This window comes from Pleurodeles waltl, chromosome 4_1 (assembly GCF_031143425.1).
Source record: "Pleurodeles waltl isolate 20211129_DDA chromosome 4_1, aPleWal1.hap1.20221129, whole genome shotgun sequence".
In the NCBI taxonomy this organism is placed as follows: domain Eukaryota; kingdom Metazoa; phylum Chordata; class Amphibia; order Caudata; family Salamandridae; genus Pleurodeles; species Pleurodeles waltl.
This window is the reverse complement of record NC_090442.1, coordinates 217,826,245-217,849,131: the sequence shown is the minus strand read 5'-3', so window position 1 is coordinate 217,849,131 and position 22,887 is coordinate 217,826,245.

Genomic DNA, 22,887 nt, shown 5'->3' with positions numbered 1-22,887 from the left:
TATTTTAACCTTCTTTTATTCTGCCAAGTCTTCTTTTCTTACTTTGCACTCCTACCCCTATCCAATCCACCCCACTCAGCCCCCATCAAATCCTCCCCAATCCAATCCACCCCAATCTGTCCACCCTAACCCACCCCAGTCCACCCCACCCCACACCAATCCACCCAACTCAATTCACTTCACTCCAATCCAATCCACTGCAATCCACCCCAACCCACTCCGATCCACCCGACTCCAATCCACTCAACTCCATTCCATTCCTCTCCATTCCATCCCACTCCAGTCCACCCCATCTGATTTAACCCACTCAATCCAATCCACTCCAATCTGACCCACTCCAATCCACTCCAATCTTCCCCACTCCTATCCAAAACAATCCACTCACTCCAATCCAAAACAATCTGCCCCACTCCAATCTGCCGTACTCCAATCCAAAACAATCTTCCCTACTCCAATCCAAAACAATCTGTCCCACTCAAATCCAAAACAATCTGCCCAACACCTATCCACCCACATCCAGCCTAATCCACCCAAATCCAGGTTAATCCAATCTACCCCACTCCATTTCAATCCACCCCACTCCAGTCCAATCCACCACAATCCACTCCACTCCAATCCACTCCACCCCAGTCCAGTCCGCTCCAGTCCACCCCACGGACTCCAACCACCCCACTCTACTCCAATACATCCCACTCCAGTCCAGTTCACCCCACACTCCTCCAGTCCAATCAGTTCTACCCCACACCAATCCAATCCAACCCACACCACCCCATACGAATCCAACCCACCCCACCGCATTCCAATCCAACCCTCCCCACCACAGACCATCCCACCCCACTCCATTCCAACCCAATGCACCTGCTCAAATCCATTGCACTCTACTCTAATCCATTCCACCCCACTGCATTCCACCCCACTCCAGTCCACTCCACTCCAATCCAATTCACCCCATCTGATTGACCCCACTCAATCTAATTCACCCCATGCCAGTCCAATCAGCCTCATCTCAATGCAATCCACCCCACTCCATTCCAGTCCAGCCCAGTCCAATCACTCCCATCCACCCCACCCCAATCCAATCCACTTCACTCCATTTCATTCCTCCCCATTCCATTTCAGTCCACTCCAATCCAGTCCACCCCACTGTACTCCAATCCAACCCACTGTACCCCACTCCAATCCACCTCCCCCAGTTTAGTCCACCTCACCTCACCCCACTCCAATCCAATCCATCCAGCCAGCCCCACTCCAATCCACCTCACTCCAATCAAAATTCCAACTCCAATCCAATCCACCCCACTCTAGTCCAATCCACCCACTCCAACTCTTTCCACCCCATTCCAATCTATCCATCCCACTCCAATCCTATCCACGCCACTCCAGTCATATCCAAACCACTCCAGTCGTATCCACCCCAGTTCACCCCTCTCCAGTTCACTGAATTCAATCCACCCCACTCCATCCACCCCACTCCAGTCCAATCCACCCCACCCCACTCCACTCCAATCCACCCCACCCCAGTCCAATCACTCCAGTCAAATTCATCCACCCCAATCCAGTCTAATCCACCCCACCCCAATGCACCCCAATACAATCTTTCACTTTGTTTCAGTCCAACCCACTCAAATTCTATCCCCCACTCCAATCCACCCCACTTCACTCAATGCACCGCACTCTGCCCAAATCCAATCCACCCTACTAGGCTCCAATCTAATCCACCCCACTACCTCAGTCAACTCCAACCCACTCCATCGTATTTTACCCCACTTCACTCCATGGCACTGCACTCTACGACACACTCTGATACTGAACCACTAAACTCTACTTCCTCCTACTCAACTCTATGACACTTTACTCCCATTACTCCACTCTACAACGCTCTACTCCAACAAATCCACTCTATGATACTCCCCACCACTAAACTTTAGCCTTGCTGAAGAGCAGCCACACGGGTGTACAACGTGGCAAAAACAGACTGCCAAAGCCAGTAGCTCTTTTATAAGCGAGACCTAATGGCTTTGCCGATGCTTGATTTCCTTTTGTTTACACACTCCATGAGAGTGCATGTGTTTTCCAGCAGTCAGACTCAGATGTTTTTCCCCACTACTATCTGTGTTGTTCTTTCTCATTCCCCCACACTGCATTGTTCCCGCCTGTGTGTTTGCTCCCTGATCCCTGCACTTCGTTTGCTCTCTCTCGCTTGTGTACTTCTTCCCCCCACTCAGGGAAGAAGTACACAAGCGAGAGAGTGTGGGCTGTTTTTGCCCTCCCTATACCCGCTCCTCATTGCTTCTCATCTGCTCCAGCTACTCTGGTCTCCCACTGAGCTATTCTATTTTAATTGCATTTTGTTATACGTAAAAGGGTTCCACTTTTTAATTTCATTTATTCAGTGCTTGAAATGGAAAAATAGATGTGCAGGTACTCTGTACCAGAGTTCCTGCTTATTTCTGAGAAGTGCTGGTTCTCTCCAATTAAAAGTATTACGTTTTTCTTGAGAAGTTCAGGTACTACCAGCCCATTTAAAGCACTGCATTTATTAACACTGTGGCAACCGCTGATCCCTGCCATTGTCGGCCCCGTGGGAAAACGAGTCCTGTGGGTGAGTATCCCAGCATTCAACCAAGGCCCCTTGTGAATCCAGCCTTTGCATGGCGAGATGGGATATTTAGTCTAATGATGTTCTAATACAACTTAAATGAGGCAGCTGTAAGACTTTTCCCTGCTGACATAATATTCCTGTTGGCATCGCTGAGTGTGGAATGGATGCAGCTGCGTCGTGTTGCAACAAGTAGTCACCCTAATTTTCAAGGAAGCTATATTTATAAAGAAACCTACGAGCCCCTGCATGCTCCTTTTCTGTCATTACAGCATTTTCTTTATGCATTTCACTCATTGAAAGTAGAGTAAATTCTCTCAAAAAAGCTACAGCCCCCAGTACCTGTTGTATTACAGCCTACGACCCATTAAAGAGAAGACCAGCGGAACTGAAAATATGGGCACAGAAGTGGGACAGTAACACAAACAACAACAAAATCACAAAATAAGTGATGTCACAAAGGCATACGTAAAATTGTGTGCTGGACAACAAACATTTACTATATTTTGTTTTACTGTATTTTGTGAATTTGCCGAAGAAGCACTACAAAGGATGTCAGACATGTTGCCTTGTTTAACCTATGCACAGTCACGGCTCGCGGGGGGGAAGGAGTGGGGAGGCGCGCCATGGGAAATAAACATTAATTTAAAAAAAAAAAAATTACCTGAACGCTTCGTGACGCTCCTCCGTCTCCTCTGTTTCGTCGCTGCAGGCATAGGCTCCCAGCCTGCCTTGCGGCCAATCCGGACGCTGCCTACAGCAGCGTCAGGATTGGCGGGGACCACCCAGCCAAGGCGCTCCCAGGCAGACTGGGAGACTGTACAGGCTCTCTCCAGCTCGGCATCTGAGACAGCCGGCCAAATATACATGCATGCACAGTGAGGGGGAGTGCTGTGCACACCCCCTCACTGCTCGTCACCCCTCACTCCTCGTCACCACCGTGGTCCCACCCCTTTACCAGAAAACGATACTAAACTCAGTTTATTATTGTTTTCTGGTAAAGGTTTTGCAGCTACCACTGCTGGCTGGGTGGCGATGCTCCTCTGCCCTAATTGAAGAGCCACCCCTGTCTATGCACCTTGCAAACAACCTAAGCTGGTGAGAGCCCAGTTTCATCTGAAGCACTTTTCATCTAGTTACAGTTAACTGCTCTCCTATACTTCTGTTACTGCAGCTGCTTGTTACAAAAAAGAATATTTCTGGATAATGCCTCCTATAGACGGTAGCCTCATAAAACTTCCATATCTTTATGTATGTCCAAACAAACTCACCCTGTCTGGCTCTACAACATTTCTTGTGCATTGTTGGCGCGCAGAGAACCAAACAGTGTGTTCTTCACTCTCTATCGTGTGTGCCAGCTACCCAAAACTGGCCCTGTAGTCAGGGCTGGCCTTAGGACAGTGCACCCGGTGCAGCTGCACTGGGCGCTGCCTGGATGGGAGGGCATTGATCTGGGGGGGGAGGGGCTGCAGTGTTCTGTATTAACTTATGATATAAAAGTACCTGCTGCTGAGTTCCTTGTGCGTCCAGCTTTCAGGCAGCAATAAAAATGGCAAGATAACTCTTGTGATTAATATTCCTGGTAGAAAGAGAGAGATCAGCGTTTAGTATAGTGGCAGTTTTGACTCACAATAAAGTAGCTCAGAGGGTTAATATGCCTGTTGCAAGGAACAGATCTGTATTTTATGTGTATAGCTGAGTGGATTAGGAAACCCACCTTTACAAGCACTTTAAAACAAATGAAATGTATGTGAGAGATGGGCTATGGCGAGATAAGGGGAATCTGAGGAGGAGGTGATGGGGGAAGGGTGCAAAAATAGATCATTGCCCCAGGTGCCACAAGTACTAAAGCTGGGCCTACCTTTAGCCATGGCCTTTCAGCAGAAATGCCGTCACCAAATGTGACCCCTTGGATGCTTGTGAAGGTTTGGGAGCCCCCTTGCACTGTAGAGGTCTGTGTTACACCCTTGACCAGTACTAACTTCTCTTGAAAAATATAAAAAAATCGTCTGTCTGAAGGTCCACTCATCAGTGTAAGGAAAACACTGTAATACTCTGTCAGTAGCTTTTGGGGTGCTAATGCAAAAATAACTTCTGAGGACATTTATGTGTTGCCCTCTTTTCTTTCCTTTTTAGGTTGTGCCTATGCAGCCCACATGCGCTGTCTCTTGGCATGTTGTAATCTACTTCTGTGGGTTTTCACCATGCCCATGTCACCCATCACTTTCATTCGTTCCTTGGCCTGCCTTTCAAAATTCCCTTGATTTCGTGGTTAAATGCTTTACGTTTATCCCACCTTGAGGCTCCTTTGTTACCACCTTGGAGACTGACCCTGATACATGGATTATTGCACAATAGGCCATATACTTTAGTGGGGCGCACTACTTTTTTCTTTTGCCTCTCCGCTTCGTGCTACATGTCCGTTTGTTGTTTCTTCTTCTTCCTTGTTTTTGGGCATGTCACTGTTTCTTTGTGGTGTCTGCGCCCAAAGGCTGCAAGGTGGTGGGGGGTTCTTTTTTTTGGGGGGGAGTTTCATGTAGCGCAAAATCGATCGGAGGAGGGCTTTCCATGAGTACCACTTACATACAAGTTTAGCAGGTAAAAAATATAGAAACTGCACATTTTAAACAGAAAAAACACACGAATCCTCAACGCGGCTCTCCCGGCACAGTGGGAGAGCCAATACTACAATATTCACTGCACTCGGAAAACTCACCCCATAATGCTATGCGGTACATTTCTTTTACAAAACATTGTGGCCCATAACTCAGCCTGTGGTGGTCCTACGACAATGGGATCACCATCAAACTGTTCAGCACGATGTGCTCTTTTTGTGTAGGCCATCTCCTGGGGGGACCCTAAAAGAGTAACCTCTCCCACCATTCAGTGTCTTTTTAAGCTCTCATGGCTCGGACTTTTGTTTTATGGCTGGGAGTAGTTTGTGTTTTTGAGGGCTTTGTTTGTAATATTATTGCAGGAGACCTGCTAGGCCTGAAAATGTGTTACACTGCATTATGTTCTGCCATTCTGTTTTTATGTGGTTATGCTGTCTAGGAGCTGACTGTATGGTTACATGACCATGTTTGTTACAAATGCTATTTTTATTGTGGTGCCCTCTAGGGCTGTTCTGAGCATTACAGTCAAGATACTACAATATTCGCTGCATTCGGAAACTTGCCCCTTAATGCTTTGCGGGACATTCGTTTTACAAAAAGTTTTTGCCAATAACCCCATGTGTGGTGGTCCTAGAACAATGGGACCACCATCAAGATGATCTGCGTGATGTGCTCTTTCTGTCTAGGCCATCTCTGGTTCCCCACACTTGGTTGGGGGGACCCCAAAATAATAATATGAGTAAATATGATAAATATTGGCAATATTTTCATTTTTTGCTGCAGATAGACGAAGAAGGTAAATGGAAGTGCTTTAGTTATATGCAAGGCCACTGGAATTATGTGGCAGGAAGGACCTAGTTATGTGGCAGGGCTGACCAATTTATGTGGCAAGAAAAGTGCAGTTATTCTCTTACAACGCCAATAGCTCTAACTCAAGCAAATGCAAGACCTATTGTATTGCAAATGCTTGTTTGGTAATGCTTTTCCATGATGGTAAACAAGTATTTTTTTCTTTTTTTTTCTTAACCAGTGCAGTACAGCATTGGCAAAGCCAAAAGGTCTGGAAACATTATTGTTGAATCTGGTGTCAGACTTGTAGTGGTGGCACTATCATTCATTCTCAACAATGTCCGTTCCCAGCAACTTTACATGTATGCCAGGTACTGGTAGAAATCTCTTGAGGAAGCAGGTTTGATGTATAATTGAGGGTGAGCAATTCAGAGGTGTCTCCATTTTCAGCTACAGGAAATAATAGTTTCAGCCCAAGCCTTTTTACATCTAAGGTAGCCATGCTGATTTCTCAGCGATGGTAGGTAAATGGACCCCTCATCGCAGCCTAAGAGGCGCATACAATATACCTTAAATACACAGTTCCCTTGCAAAACCTAAATGCCCCTGAATTTCTAGAGTTATGGCATATTACCTGAACCATAACTCAACCTCCCCGACCTCACACATGAAATTACTGGTAGTATCAGCAAATAAAAAACAAACTTAATTAAATGTTAACTCTTCCAATGGTGTTACCTCAAAAACATCTGAAAGGATTTACATCATACTACAAAAGAACACTTTCTGAGTGAATTTCTACTTTCATGCTTAGTTTGGTGTAAATTCCTTCATGGTTTTTGGTGTAGCAGAGAGCAAAGATTCCTATGGAAGCTACAATGGAAAATGTATCTTTCATCCAGATTTGTTAAACAATGTCAACGTTATAAGAAAACAAAAATTCAATTTCATTGAACAATATGCATGAACCATAACATAACAAACAAGTATTGCCAAGTCTAATAAATTTTGCAGAGGAGGAGTGTTATATGTGCTTCGAACTATACCATGGAACCTTTACTGTTTGAGGTTCTGTAAGGAATGTTGTGATTTGAATTTGGAGGATCGTTTACCAAGGGATGAGGAAGGTTTTGGGTAGATGAGATGTGTGTAAGCCTTTACCTAGAAGCTCCAATAAAAGCAATTTCAATCTTCTAATCTACGTTTCTTCTAACACTAGCGACGAGTGGAAGAAACCCTACGTAGACCAATATCTCAACTCCAAGACGGTATTTAGTAAAGTTAATCCTGTTGTTGTATACGCGCATAGCGGTGTTGAATCTACGGCAGACATTCGCTGGTTTGAGCGGCTGACAGTGTTCGAGCTGAGGCTGTGGTGTTGCGGTGAGGCCCTGCATGTTTCGGAGCCGCCATTTCACTATTTTGGGATTTCTTTGATGCATGTAGCAACGAACCACGTTACGAACCTCTTTGATTCACTGCCTTATTAAACTTGATATTTGCCTTGTGCGCTACTTCGTACTGCAATAGGCACGCACAGGTTCACTTGTATCAATTAAATACTAAGTATTTTTCAGCAACGAACTTGCTCTGTTTGGAATGTTGCCTATCACTCTGCTTCACACTGCAATAGGCACGCATGAAAAATTATCTCTTATATAAGGAGATTTTAAGTGTTTGGCTTACCTACATACAGCGATAGGCACACTTAAAAACTCTCTTTTGAAAACATTCTTTACAATATTTATATTGTAGGTTCATTTTATCTTATAGATGTTTTGGACAATTTTAATTTCATTTAATATGCAAAATGTTACAGCTCCACCAATTTTTCTATCCACTCGTGGAGATCCACCAATAAAGTGGGGAAAATGGGAAAAAGTTTTTGAAAGGTACTCCAGGGTATGTGGTACCTCATTGAGTGCAGAAAGAAGCACTGCTGCTGCATTGTCTTGGAACGGAGGGTCAAGAGGTATTTGATCACCTTCCTGATATTCCTGACAATGAAGCTATTGACTTAAATGAATATGAAACCTGTATTAGAAAGCTAGATTTGCATTACCTACCCTACCAAAAGTTAGTACCATTTTGGAGAGATACTATTTTGGTAAAAGAGTACATTATGAGGGTGAATATATTGAAAATTACATAACTGATCTTAGTTTAGTTTCTTCATGCAAATTTGGAATGTTGCTTGATGAAAGAATTTGTGATCAGTTTATACTAGGTTGCAATATTGACAAGGTATGGGATGAACTGTGGTTGCTTGATGATCCTCACATAGATGAAATAATAGCTCTTGCTAAGAAAATTGAGCACTCCATGAAGTGTGTTGAAGTGATGAAAAAAGAGGGTAACAAAGATGCAGTGTAGTAAGGGAGGATAAATCTAAATATAATAAGGTCATAAGCAAAGAGTCCATACAAAGAAAATCAAGATTTTTTTTTTTTGAGATGTAGCAAAGAAGGTCATTTTGCTAATGGCACAATTTGTCCAGCTATCAATAGTTCTTGTTTATTTTGAAAAAAGAAGGGGCACTTTTCTTCAGTGTGTAGATTGAGAAAATCTAAGCAAACTGTGAATGAAGTGTGTGATCAAACTTGTGAAGATGAAGAAACTCCTGACTTTGTGTGTGAACAGATAGTTTTACAAGTTACCGATAGTAATTTTAGTGGTCCATTAGATTACATTTATGTAGAAAAAAAAAGTACTTTTTGATTCTGGCGCTAAGATCACCATGATTGCTAATACATTTTATGAGAAAGAACTTAAAGGGAAAATCAAATTGTTAAAACCTGACATTAGACCGTGTGCTTATGGTGGTGAACCAGTTTATCTATGTGGTTATTTTATTGGTCTGATTGAATACGACCAACAGTATACGATCTTTGTCTGTTATAGTGTGACTAGTTACTTTTAGTGTGTTATGTGAGGGAGATGTGTTATATGTGCTTTGAACTATACCATGCAACCTTTACTGTTTGAGGTTCCGTAAGGAATGTTGTGTTTTGAAGTCGGAAGATCGTTTACCAAGGGACGAGTAAAGCTGTGCGGTGGATGAGACATTTGTGAGCCTTTACCTAGAGGCTTTAATAAAAGCAATTTCAATCTTCTAATCTACGCATCTTCCAACAAGGAGTCATTTTGTGTTTGAGTCTGGTGTGGGAACTTTTTCAGAAGTTCGACGGCACTTATGAGTTTCTGGGTCCAGATTGTGTCAAAAGTAGCTTCTTACCAGAGGAGTCCTTGTGCTTAACCCTACTTTTAGGCCTAAAATTGAGCACCAAGCCCTTCCTGTTAGATTTAGTGGAAAAATCAAGCAGTTCACGGCTTACTCAGTGAAGTGTTACGGGGTAAGAGACACAGAAATCTATAAACAACCAATACCAATTAAAAGATCAATGACAGAATAATGATTATTCTTTTTTCAAAAACTACTTTTTTTTATTCATATTACACTCAACATATTGATATACATTGGATATTGGTATCCCCAATGCTAGACCTGGCATCCTTGGCGTAGTCTCTCAGGTCTTTCTGCCTCTGCTTCCTGTGTTTTGACTGTATTCTGTACTTTGTTTTTGCTGATTTTTGGTACTCTGGCACTTTACCAGTGCTAAAGTGCCAGTGCGCTCTGTGTAACCTGTATGGGTAATTGGTTTTTCCATGATTGGCATATTTGATTTGCCACTATGTCCCTAGTAAAGTGCACTAGAGGTGCCCAGGGCCTGTAAATCAAATGCTACCAGTGGGCCTGCAGCACTGATGGTGCCACCCACATGCGTAGCCTGTAAACATGTCTCAGGCCTGCCACTGCAGTGTCTGTGAGTGCAGTTTTGCACTGCCAGTTCGACCTGGCATGTGTACCCACTTGCCAGGTCCATACATATAAGGCAACCCTAAGTTAGGCCCTAGGTAGCCCCAGGAGCAGGGTGCAGTGTATTTTAAAGGTAGGACATGTACGGATGTGAAAGTAAAATACTGTCAAATTCAGTTTTCACTATTACAAGGCCTATCGGTCTCATAGGTTAGAATGGGGACTGCCTTTAAATATCTTTCAAGTGCTGTTTCCCATTGGGAGCAGATAGTGATGTGGAGTTTGGAGTCTATGAACTCACAATTTAAAAATACATCTTTTGGTAAAGTGGTTTTTTATATTGTCAGTTTGAAAATGGCACTTTTAGAAAGTGGGCATTTTCTTGCTTAACCATTTTGTGCCTCTGCCTGCTTGTGTATTCTACATCTGGGTCAGACTGACAGTTGGGCTGTTGTGAATTTCCTCTAGATAGTGACACAAAGGGACCTGGGGTGTAACCTGCATATCCTGATGAGTCTCCTGGGCTAGAGTGGGGAGGGAGTAGCTGACACACCTGAAAGGACCATGCCTGTCCTGACATAATGCAGTCTCCAACCACCTGGTGTGTGTCTGGGCCAGGCCTGGGCAAGGCAGGATCTTGTGAACAACAGAGACTTTCCTTTGAAGTCTACCTACCTTGAAGGCAGAAAGGAGTATAAGTATTGGACCCAAAATCCCAGATTTTTAGAACATTTCTAGATCAAGAGAAATCTCTGTCAAGGAGAAGAGTTGAAGAGCTGAGCACGCCCCCTTTGCTGTGTGTGCCTTGCTGGGTTGGCCTGCAGTTGCTGCTTTTGCCTTAGAGAGGCAAGACTGGACTTTGCTGTGTATCCCGCTTGTGAAGTTTACCCAAGGGTTTGGACTGAGCTTGTCCCCTGTCTGAAGCCTCAGGGCCATCAAATACATCCTCTGCCAGCACCTGGACTCTCTTGTTTGAGACTCCTACCCTGCCTAATCATGTACCTGGGCTCTTTAAAGGAGAAGCTGGTGAAAAACCAAGTGCACTGACTTCAGGCGACGCCTGGACTGACGCCGCTGCCTGATCCTGCGACGCCGCCTGCAACTGAAGCCGTGGTCCTCGCTGGAGTGCCACAACCCTGACTGACTCTGCAGGCCTGACATTGCCGTGGCCTCGCTGAAGTCTGTGACTCCATGAGTCCCGAAGTTCCGTGTCTCCGATGTCCGTGACACCCGACTCCACCTTGGCACCTACAGCCTTGTGGCATGACCCCGTGAGGTCGCCCCACCGTATCTTGACTGCCGGACATCGACCCAGCTGAAAGTGTGAGGAACTGAGGATTTTCACTGGTGACGCCTCATCTTCACCGCTCCGCAGCAAAGATCTGACGCCTTGCACCGATGCCTCCGCTCCTTTGTTCTGCAGCACCGGAACCGGTGCCACACTGGATCCAGCAATGACTCAATCCCCGACTACGTGCACTGGCTTGCTTCCTCATTTTCACAAGGTACTGTACCTGGGGGTCTGTGCGATTCCGTGACTGGTGCCATTGACGACGGATTGTTGGGAATGACTCCATCATGATTTTGTGATATCATCAAATTGAAGCATTTGTGTTTCTAAGCGCTATATTAAAGTTTAATCTTTTAAAATTCATAACTTTGTGTATGTTGGATTGTTTGTTGTTTTGGTGTTGTTTTACTCAGATAAATATTGGCTATTTTTCTAAACTGGTGTTGTCCATTTTGTAGTGTTTTCACTGTGTTACTGTGTGTGTTGGTACAAATACTTTACACATTGCCCTTGAGATAAGCCTGACTGCTAGTGCCAAACTACCAAGGGGGTGAGCAGGGACTGTCTGAGGGGTGTAACTCCCATACCCTGACTTGAGTAAGGGTCCCTGCTTGGACAGAGTACAAACTGACTGCCAACCAGAGACCCCATTTCTAACACGCTATCTTTGTGAACAAAGGCAGTTTCAGCACCAGTCATATAGTCTGCAGTGGAGTCTCAGTGCTTGCGGTTGAATGAATTTTGGGGCTTGGGTTCTTCCTCGTGCGCAAACACAAAACCCATCACCCAAAATAAGGTAGTTGCCCACGTTGGTGATCTTGGTGACTACTTTGTTTCTCTGGTATGCTTGTTTTTTCTTTAGGGGAACCACTGACTGCTTTATGCTCTTCTTTTCAAAGTTGGTAGCTTCTTGGTACTTAGTTCTGTGATGGACTTCAACTGGGCAGGATGTACCACTTTCTGCCCATAGGAGTAGAGAGGTCAACTTACACTGTGGGGTCACATCAGGATCTGTGAGATTCAGCCTTGCAGAGTGGTGCTGGTCCTTCCCTGATGCAGCTGTGTGTGACTCTGACTTGTCCGACTGCAGTTCCTTCACTGCCCTCTCCTTAGGAGCATCTTCCTGAAGCGGAGTCTAGACAGTGCCTCTTGTCAGTCTTGTCAAAGTTTCCCAGGCTCTGCTCCCAAATCTGGCAAGGAGAGTTGGCACTGAAAACTCCAACTCTGGAGTACAAAAGAGTTTCTCGGTCACCATTGACCCATTTTTATGTGAAAGTTGCAGATAGTAATTGTAGGAAATCTACCTTTTCTGCATGGTCACCCCTTTTTTAACCTTTTGCTTGACCTATATTTTTGCTTGGTTCAGACCTCTGTGCATGTTAACCCAACTAACCAGTTGTAAAGTGTCAATGCTCTCCTTTAACATGGTTGAATTGACATATTCCTAATTGGTATATTTAGTTTACCTACAAGTCCCTAATGTATGATACAAAATGTACCCAGAGTCTGTAAGGTAAATGTCACTAGTGAACTGCAGCACTTATGGTGTCATCCACTACAGTGACAGTGTAAATTATGGCTGGTATTTCCAAGCACCCATCTCAGAACACCATTGGATCTGGGGAGGAACAGAAGAAGACTGGACATGCTGTCTGTGACCAGATAGGAGCCCTGAAGGACTGGACGTCCTCCCTCTTGTACCCAAGACAAAGAAGTGGCCCCCAAGGGTCATAAGGCTGATCTCCTGTTCAAGCCATAAGGGTACTATAGACTACAAGAACCCTTTCTTGCAACTGCCCATCTAACCAGTGACAACCGGACCTCGACTGGACCCTGATGATGGCTTCTGCCTGACACCCTGTGAGCCTCTAAGTGCTTCCCCTGAGGTCCTTGGGGTCTTGAGAAGTGTACTCCTGTTCTGGATTGTAACTTAAAGGACTAAGACAGAAGGTAAAATCTTCGACCAGGATGAACCTTGGTGGTGTGTCCGACCTGCCCTCCATTGCGGCTCCACTGCGGTCAGGCTCAAATTACACATAGATCCTGGTCTACTGTGACTACTGACTATCATTGGGGTTCGTGGATTTTTCGAATTCGGTTTGGGATTTTTATTGTTATGCACGTTTACTTTATTACTGTTTTGGTACAAAGTAAATCCTTTAAACATTGTTTAAGGTAAGCCTATATGCTCTGTGTCATCGCCTCAAAGGTGTTGAGCTCAGGTTAATTTAGTGACGTTGAGAGTTCAGTCTGACAAGGGTTGTGATTGTTCTTTGAGGTGGGTAGACACTCCCCAAATAATAATCCAGCTTCTTACAGTGCATGTTTGTTACCCTTGAAGGCTGAGGCTGGCATGGCAATGCTGCTGTTTTGGCTCCTCTCCCTATTCCTGGAAAAGGTCTGATAGGATGTATTGGATGTTGTCCATAAGGGCCATAAAAATAAGGACTGTAATTCACAAAATGAAGGTGGCAGAGAAACAACTTTTTTTGCTGTGGCCAGTTTTAAATGTTTCTTGGTAAGCATTACAGATTGTTAGTTAGTTGGGAGGCATAGCAATTTGGAGATGGTCAACATAATCTGCTTTTAATGTTCTTGAAGTGCAGCACCATTTTTCGCTTCTGCTTCCAGCTGGTTATCCTGGCACCACTTCCTTTCTTACAGCTTAGTTCCCTGTTCGGCTAGTGAAAAGGCTTTTTGTTTTTTAAAACAACTTGTATTCTTTTTTCACACCATATATAAAATCACAGTCAACCTTCCCATCTTCTGAAGGGGTAGAAGGTACATAAGTGAGTGAATATTACAATACTTCCAAAAATGACAAGCAACAATACTTCCAAAAATGACAAGCAATAAATGACAGTCAGAGAAATAGATAGTAGATGGGTATCCACACTATAAATGATACAGAGAGGTGTGTAGGAAGGAGGATATCAGAGAATACACATAGCGGATACAGCAGACATAAGTGCTCGTGTGCCACCAAAATCACGATTTCTTCTTCTGGAGTGACCTGTGTCATCAAGTAATACCTCATTGGTTGCCATATGTCTCTTGGTCTGGAAGCGGGTGGCTTTAGCGGAACATATAATTTGTTAGTGTTGTCACAATATAAGAGACCCTTAAACTAGGCTTCCGCTGCGGGTGGAGTTTTGCCTCCCCAGAGTGTGGCAATTTCACGTTTGGCTAGAAGTAACGCCATGGCTATAAATTGTCTAACAGGTTAAGGAATGTCAGCCACATAACCCAATAAAGCAAGCAAAGGGCTAGGGTCACGTGACAAGTCTATCATCAATGCCAAACCGCTGAAAATGCCCATCCAGTAGTGTGCAAAGGAAGTACATGTCCATGTTATGTGGTCGCAATCGGACTCTGATGTGTGGCATTTAGGGCAGTTTGAAGAAAGGGCAGGGTAAAGTATAGCCAACATTGCAGGAGTGGTATATGCACGGCATAAGAATCTATAATGTATACGTTTGAGGCAGTGGTTCAAGGAAACCAAACGTGTTTGTGCACAGCAGGCACACAAAATTTTGTCACGGAGGAGGAGACCTAGGTCAACCTCCCAGGAATCTCTGAGTTTAGGATCGTGGATTGGTAGACAGTCTAAACAGGTATAGTATAGTCCAGAGATCAGTTCACCGCCCTCAGTGTCGGTGATGATTAGTGTAAGTGGCTTAAAGTTCCTATGGTGCTAAAGGGTGTGAGTGGATCAGTGCACGCAGGGCATTCTGGAGACGCATGAGCACAAAATGGTCCATGTATAGAGCAGTCCGGAGTCTAACATCTTCCTACTAGAGAAGCTGTGGCCATCCGGGAAAAAGTCCCTGAAAGTATGCAGGGCAAGGTTATTCAATGTGCGTTGCACCAATTTTTCTTTTGAGGATTGTGAGCCATGGATTGTTTTCCATAGGTATTGTGGGGGAGTATAGTATGCCACCATTGAGGAACCAAGTGAGTCTGCCCCAAGCCCAGCTATTGGTGGAGAGTACCTGAATAGCAGAAGGATCTAGTGGGTAGCCAGCGGCACTAACCACTGCAACTGAGTGGGGAATGCTAGGCCTTTTTCAGGTCTGGTGTACGGCAGGCATGCATCTGCATGGTACCACTGACTGGCAAACTGGAACTGTGTGGTCAGGTAATACAAATGGAAATGGGGAACACTGAACCGACCGCGTTCATAAGGAAGTAGCAGGATGTCCCAACAAATGCGGGTTTATCAGCCCATACAAGACATAATAGTACGTTCTTGGAGGTAGTAAAGAAGGAGTTAGTGAGTGGAATAGACACATTTAAAAATAAATAAAGGAACCATTTTAATATTGGCAATGCGGCCTGCCATACACAAAAGGCAAATGTATACCGTAGGAGAGAGGGTTCTCCTACAATGCATGGCAGATGCTTTCAGAGGGCCCATCAAATCCAAGGCCACAGCCGCTCCTGGCTTAGAGGTCCACATGAAGTACTTTAAACTCTAGAAGCGTAGCTAGGTGAATATCTGAAAGATGATATCCCTTATACATGTTTTCATTACTAATAAATTCCAATGTATAATCTGCAATTAGACTAATCTGTAGTGTCACAATGTTTAATCAGGGATATTGATTAAGAAGTTCTGTACCTAGCTTTTCAGAGGACCACCGGGCAAGCATGAGCTACTGGGCCCAGCTGTGGTGGTTGTGGATTTTTGCTCCTGATATCCCGGGGCCCTACCTACTATGGGTCCTGAGCAACTGGCCGGGTACTACCCCTTCAGCACTTGACTCTCAATGGTGGCGCAGATCAAGTAGTCCAAAACTTCTCAGGGGGACAGAGGTGCAAGGCGGACACAGTACACACACTCAGAACTCGAAATTACTCTCAGCAAACCCAATAAATGAATTTTCTCCCAGATACTTGCTTTTATGAAAAACAAATATTATTTATTTAAAAAAACACGAAGTGAAACATGATACACAAAAATAATAATATCTCCCTAAGGTGGGCACTCAACTTTGTCCGGGTCTATCCCTGGATCCCACTCCTTCCCCTCTCTAAGGATGGCGGTTATTCCCCATTCTTGTGAGGCAACATTCAGGTAGGCCCTGCTAGTCAGTAAACGTCATAGAAGTTCCACAGTGTCTTTTTAAAAGTCAAAGTGTCCCTGCGTCATAGCTCTTTTAGTCAGAGTAAGCTCCCCCAGAGGCCCGGTGGCCCAGTAATCCCTGTCCAACACACCTCTCAACATGCAGTAAGGCGCCAGGAATCCAGAAGCCTGTCTCAGGTGCTTCTGTGTTCAGGTTATTGAATTAACACTCTGCTTCCATGGGTCGGAACCCGCTACTCTTCACTGTTGCACGCTGATCCATGCCCTTTCTCTGTATCGTGGCCCTCACCTAACATAAGGGGGTTGCAATCAGCAGCACTCAGGGCGACGGCCTCTCTGGGTCTTAACACTGCACAGGGGATGTCCCGCTTCTTGCTACAGTGATGCACATGGGCAGTGGCCCTTAATCTTCACTGCGGCCCCCACCTGGCATACTGAGGTCACAAACAGCGCACCAGGGTGCTGGCCCCTCTTGGTTAAAACACTGCATGGGTGATGGCTCACTCCTCGTTGCAGCAGTAAACCAGAGTGACGGTCCTTAACCATCACTGTGACATCGACTGGCATACAGGGGTTGCGAACAGTTCAGAAAATTTGAGGTGGCCTGTCTGATAGGTACAATGATCCGCATCGTGGATCCAAATCTCACCATCTGCTTCAGGGTTGCACTCAACAAGGTCCTCTCTGGACTTCGCTCCCCCGAGATACTCTGCTCTTCCTCACAGGGTACTGCAGTCTCGACAGGCAGACACTGGTGCTCCAAGTTCCAGGGCAGGTGGCCTTGATTCTCATCAGTGATGTCCTATCTCCCAGCAGGGAGACTGTCAGATCTTATTCACCAGCCCTGATCGCAACAGGCAAAAGTCATACTGAGGTTTTCCATGATAAGGTACAACTTCAGTTTTACAATTTTGAGAGGTTTAAGCTCCCCTTTTTATAATCTGTTTCCAGCCACAAATGTTATTTTGTGTGTTAGTTTTTGTAGTTCTAATTGTGGGGTGTGCCCACTCATCTGCCCTATCCTTTTTCTAGAAAGAAGTGTGTCACAGCAGGAGTGACTCTGCTCCTGATAGATCCTCAGTACAGGCCACAGGAGTGACTAGAGGATCACACCTGGCTGGCAGCATCACTGATAAATGCCTATCAAAAGATTATAAAAGCCTTCAGTTCTCAGGAATGCAGGCGATTCACAAATCTGTTCTCCATATGCATTCCTTAAGATCCTGGTCATCCAGTATAGAACCGTAGGCCTCCAGGTACTGTACCAATCACAAACATATAGATCACAGCATAAACATATGTGTACTGCACAGCACTACATGGTAACACCATGTAGGCCATGGGGGAGTTAAACACACAGCAGCAGAACAACAGCAGCAACTATGGCATTTTGCTTACGTAAAATGTTGGCTACTGAAACATCCAGATCAAGCAAATAGTTGCAAATAAAGTCTTCCTTTCTGAGGCAATTTGTGGCTGCAGACATGTCCAGGACAGAGACAAGCGCCGGCGGCCTAGATTTTAGCGTGTCGCAGGCATGCCCGCTGCATGGGCGCATAAGAGGGAAGTTCATATAATCTACTGCCCCCGTGCACATGGTCATCCAGTCAAAAGGCAACTAGGCTGTCATGGGGCGGGTGGGAATCAACATGGTGCCCCAACTAGGGTACGTCCCTAAAGTGCAAACTGGAAGGCAGAGAAAAACTCAAAACATTAACTAAGTTGAATCATACTTCACGTCCAGCTTATCACAGCAAACCCACAGAAATAGTACAAGTCACATCAGAAGCTAAAACGGTATTAATACTAGAGTCGGACAGTACTCATGAAGGCATTAAAGTTCATATTAGTTGGTGTGGTCGAGTAAGCGGGCGGTATATATAATGTGCTTTTTCATGTTCTAAAGTGCAAGAAGTTAGCAGGACCCCAAACTAGTCACTGTTAGTGCAGGATGTTTGGGGGGGCACTTGTTTCTTGAACTCGTATGGAGCACGAGTTGGGAAATGAATTGCTTCGCAAAAGTTCTTGCATTCCATTAGGAAATGAAAAGACCTTATCGCCTGAAACATATGGTCCCAGGGTGGGATGCCTGCCTTTACTCATTTCTCAGAGGGCCTTGTTTTGCCATTTTTCTTCGTCCATGTAACCACCCTACCCCCTAATTAATAAAATATTGCTCAGCGAGAGATAGGGATCTGCAGCAGTGGCCGGTGGCCTGCAGCTTTGCTGAACTGCTCACCCTGAGCACTCCCTGATGCTGCAGTCAGATGGGAGGCGAAATCCTACATTGTTGAGTTGAGAAGCCATTTACTTTAAGGGGAAAGTTCTTTGGGTTCTCAGAGTGTTAAAAATAATACAACTACTAAATAAAACTATGGGGCACGCACTACCATGAACGTTGTCGAGTATGTGCAAGAGAAAATCAATAGATTGCACTTTGAACTGAATAACCTGAACCAAATGTGGCATGGATAATTAACATTAATGAAGAAGTTCTTATCGGTAGTCTGCATTCTCGTTGTCAATGAAGTAGCCTGTGTTCCACAACCACAAGTGATATATCCAGCATTCATTTATGTTTTTGCTCGTGGTGGACTGTGCTATCGTCTAGCCTTTTTCACACTAGTTTTATATTTAAACCCTTATACTGACATGACCATGGAATTGTTTAAAGTAGTCTGGTCTCTATTCTAAGCCGTTGTAACGAGGTAATTTTCAGCTAACGTTTTCCTGCTGTGAGCAATCTTGGTGAAATCGCCAATGCCAGAAGGGCCATCACGACATGGCAACTGAGTTGGTATATTTTTATTTTTAGAAGCAAAGCCCCAAAATGCAGTCCTGATTCCACCCATCTCTGAATAACCCCCATACAACCATATGGGGCAATGTTTGGCATAGGGCATTTAGAGATGAAAATAACACACCATGTTTCGAGGCTGAACAATTGATGAAGAATTTTCACTTTTAAAATATGTTTATGAGGTTGCATGAAGTTCCCCTTCATGTTAGAAAGGTAAAGCATCTTTATTGTTAGTAACAGCATAGTTACTCATCATATTTAGCCCTAAATAAAGATAGCCTAAGTGGGTATGTTTGTCTCATTATTTCCCTCTCTCCATGTTCTTTCTTCCTTTTCTCTTTTCCTAAAATTCGCAATCGAATTAGATTCTAGTTGATGTTGTTCATAACATTTTTGTTTCTGAATACGTTTAAAAACAAAAAAATATGATGAGTGAAATTATTAAATTAATCACAGCCACTGGTACTTACTCCGGGCTGCACTAGCATCCTTTACTCACCATATAAGCTCAAAAACAAACTGGCCATATGCAAATGAGTCTTGGTCCTGCTCCAATAGGCACAGGCCAGTGAGAACTGTGATGCGGTGCCCTCTGAACAGGAACACAAGCAACCCCAAACCAGCTTTTCCTTGATTAGGCCCCATCTGTAAATTTGTTACCATGCATTTTATGAAAATAAGAAAAGAGTTTGTTTGGTCATGCGTTGATTGACACGCTCTTGTAAACTAATTCTGCACTAAACACTCTGTTTAACATAGCTTTCTCTTCCACCTGTTTTCATCTCCGTATGCATTATTGCAGTGGTCTGGGAAGCCTTAGTGGGAGGGTCCATGACTGCTTAAAATGTAAACATTATTTACAGAAAAATAGAGTGTATATAAATAAAGAGACAACATTGAATATTTTAAAATGTTCTGTAAATGTGATGGAATTTGAAATTGGAGAATAAAAATTAAGTTAGTATCCTCAGATTGATTTGTAGAAGGAGTGCAAAGGCATCAAATAGCATATAGTATAGATATAGCCAGTGAGTGATTTACCTCAAATTTAAATTTTGATTTTTTTTATATAGGTTTGTGAATTAAAAACAATATATAATCATTTGTGTGTTTGTTTGATAAAGGATCGCTTCTCTATTTTTTGTGTATTATTTTGCGGTTCAAATGATTGAAAATGCTTATGCTGGTGTCCCTGGCTTCAAGTGGCAGTCGCAGGAATCCAATAATGACTTCATGGGGGTCCCCAGTTTCCATTATTGATTAAGTGGTCTCCACAGAAATCTGAAGGTTAAGAACCAATGCATTATTGTATATTGATTAAGACTAGAACCAGCATTGATTTGGAGTTGGCTAAATGGAATCTCCAGGATGGATTTCCAGTGAGTGTCAGTAAAAAGAAACCGATATATCACTCATACCATGGACATTTCACTTCTGTTTTTTTCTATCCATTCAACGACATAATCTGTGGAGAGTTAAAGCTAGGATGCAGGGGCCTCATTTAGAGATACATTAAAATGGGCATACTGTGTTCACAGTGGAGGCTCCTCCGTTAGGGCGGAGGAACGCAGTCCCCCGCCATCAGCAGCCGCTGCAAACCTTTAACAACCAAACAATAATAAACTATGTTTATTATCATTTGGATGGCAAAGGGGTGGGGGTATGACGGGTACGAGGGGAGTGCACTGTGCACTCCCCTCAGTGCGCATGTGTGTTTGACCGGCTGCCTCGTGCCGGCCAAACAGACATGCACAGTAGGCTCTCTCTTTGAGCAGTGTCAGGACTGGCCGCAGGGCAGGCTTGGAGCCTGTGCCTGGAGGGATCGAGGGAAAGAGGAGCGGCGGTGCGACAGCAGCAAGGCAGGTATGTTTTTATTTTTTACGTTTTTTTAAATTTTATTATTCGCCCACTTTTCTGCCCCCCCACCATGCGCCGCCCCGCCTCTTTTGATCCCAGCGAACCGTGACTGTTCATAGAAGTACCAAGCATATTCAATTAAAGATACTGCTGGCAAGCAAGCAGTAGGTAGTGTCACCCGAAGCAGAATTTTCATGTGGAAATATTGCCATTATTCTAGTCCAAGTGATGTTAGTCTTTTGCATGAGTAGCTTCTCTCCAGTGTCTGCGGGCTTATCTCTGATCAGGCGGCTGCATCCCAGACCTTTCTATAGCATTATAGGGTTCTGTATGAAAGAAAGTATTTTATCCTGCAGGCCAGTATTGCAGAGTATTTTCAGTCACTACAACTTCCACTGCTGCCATCCGTACATGGCGATACTCTGATGTCGAATATATTGGGGAACGAGGTCCATGAAGTCCTCACAACAATGCCTAATAGGAAGGCTTGTGGTAATGATGGATTCCAGGTTGAGTTTTTTAAAGTATTCGCCAGTGAGCTTGTGCTTTTTTAACTGAGTGTTAATTTTTTTTTAAGATGGAAGTGAAGTCCCACCGTCTTTCAAGGAGTCCATGGTCGTTAGTTTTTTTAAGAAACACAAGTGCCCCAAAAATGTTAATTCTTATCGTCCAATCAGTCCTTTAAATACAGAGTATAAGTTGCTAATGAAAGTTTGGGCAAGACGGATAACCCCGACAGCCCAGGCTCTAATACATCATGACGGGGTTTGTGGCGAGTGAGTTCATGTCTGCAAACACGGGGTTCCTATTACAGGCACTAGATTATTTTTCTGTCAGTCAGACTCGTGCTGTAGTAATAATGGTCGATGAAGAAAAAGCATTCGACTTGGGAAACTCTGACACGTTGTTCTATGGTTTTGCAAGGTTTCCTGCTGGGTTGATCACAATGCTGCGGAGTCTCTATCTTGGGGCACAAGCTCATATTTATGAGAATGCTCCTTTGGCAAGAGTGGTAAATATAAGCAGAGGTACGAGACAGGAGTGCTCTCTTCCCCAATTTTATTTACTTTTTTTATAGTGCCCTTAGCTGCTAGGATCCGAGTGAATCAGGGAATCATTGCCCCTCTAGATGTGATGCCTAAGCTAAAAATGTTTGCGTCATTCTATATCTTAGGTCAGAGCAGCAGAATATTCAGGAGGCTTTTAAGGACTTTGCATGGTTTGAGGAGATTAGGGGTACAACATTAATCAGACTAATACTGAATTGCTTTTATTCAATTCTTCAGCTAGTGAAGTCCCTCAAGGCATGCAGCAACAGACCTGTTCAACAAAACAGATCCGTTACCTGGGGATCTTTGGGGTAAGCAATTATGCTGAGCTTTTTTACTTGAATGATGCGGAGATGCTCAAGAAAGTAAGGGGCTTGTTGGCGAGATGGGCTCTGCTCCCTTTAACATCAGTGGGTAGAGTGGTGCTTATTAAAATGTCAGTTGTACCGTTGCTGCTCTTTCTTTTTATTAATGTTCCCCTTAAAATCAAAGAGTTATTTTACGGAATTAGATGCACTTTTTAGGAATTTTGTTTAGAACAAGAAGGCCTCTAGGGTTAAACTCTTGGTACTTCAGCTTGGTATTGATCAGGGGGGTTTGGCGCTACCCCATATGCAGACCTATTATGATGCCGCTCTGCTGAATCTGCTAGCCAGATCAATCGCTCGAGATAGGGCGGTTGATCTTTCTTTTATGAACAGAATGATCTGGGAAGCGGGGAGTCGGCCTCCAGTGTTAATCCAAACAGCCAAGCTGCCCAAGAAAAACAGATACAAGGGACTGCAAGAAATGTGCTTTTGTTTCCAAGTAGTCTGTCGATCCAAAAGTATTGCCGGAGGTATTGCATATCTTAGGTTGCAGAAGTGTAGGTATGCAGGGTTGTCAGTACCAGAGAGCCAGGCAAGGTTTTGGAATATCAAGAGGTTTAGAGAACTCAGCAATTTGTTGTTAAAGAGGATGTGCATCACATGGCAGGAAATGCAG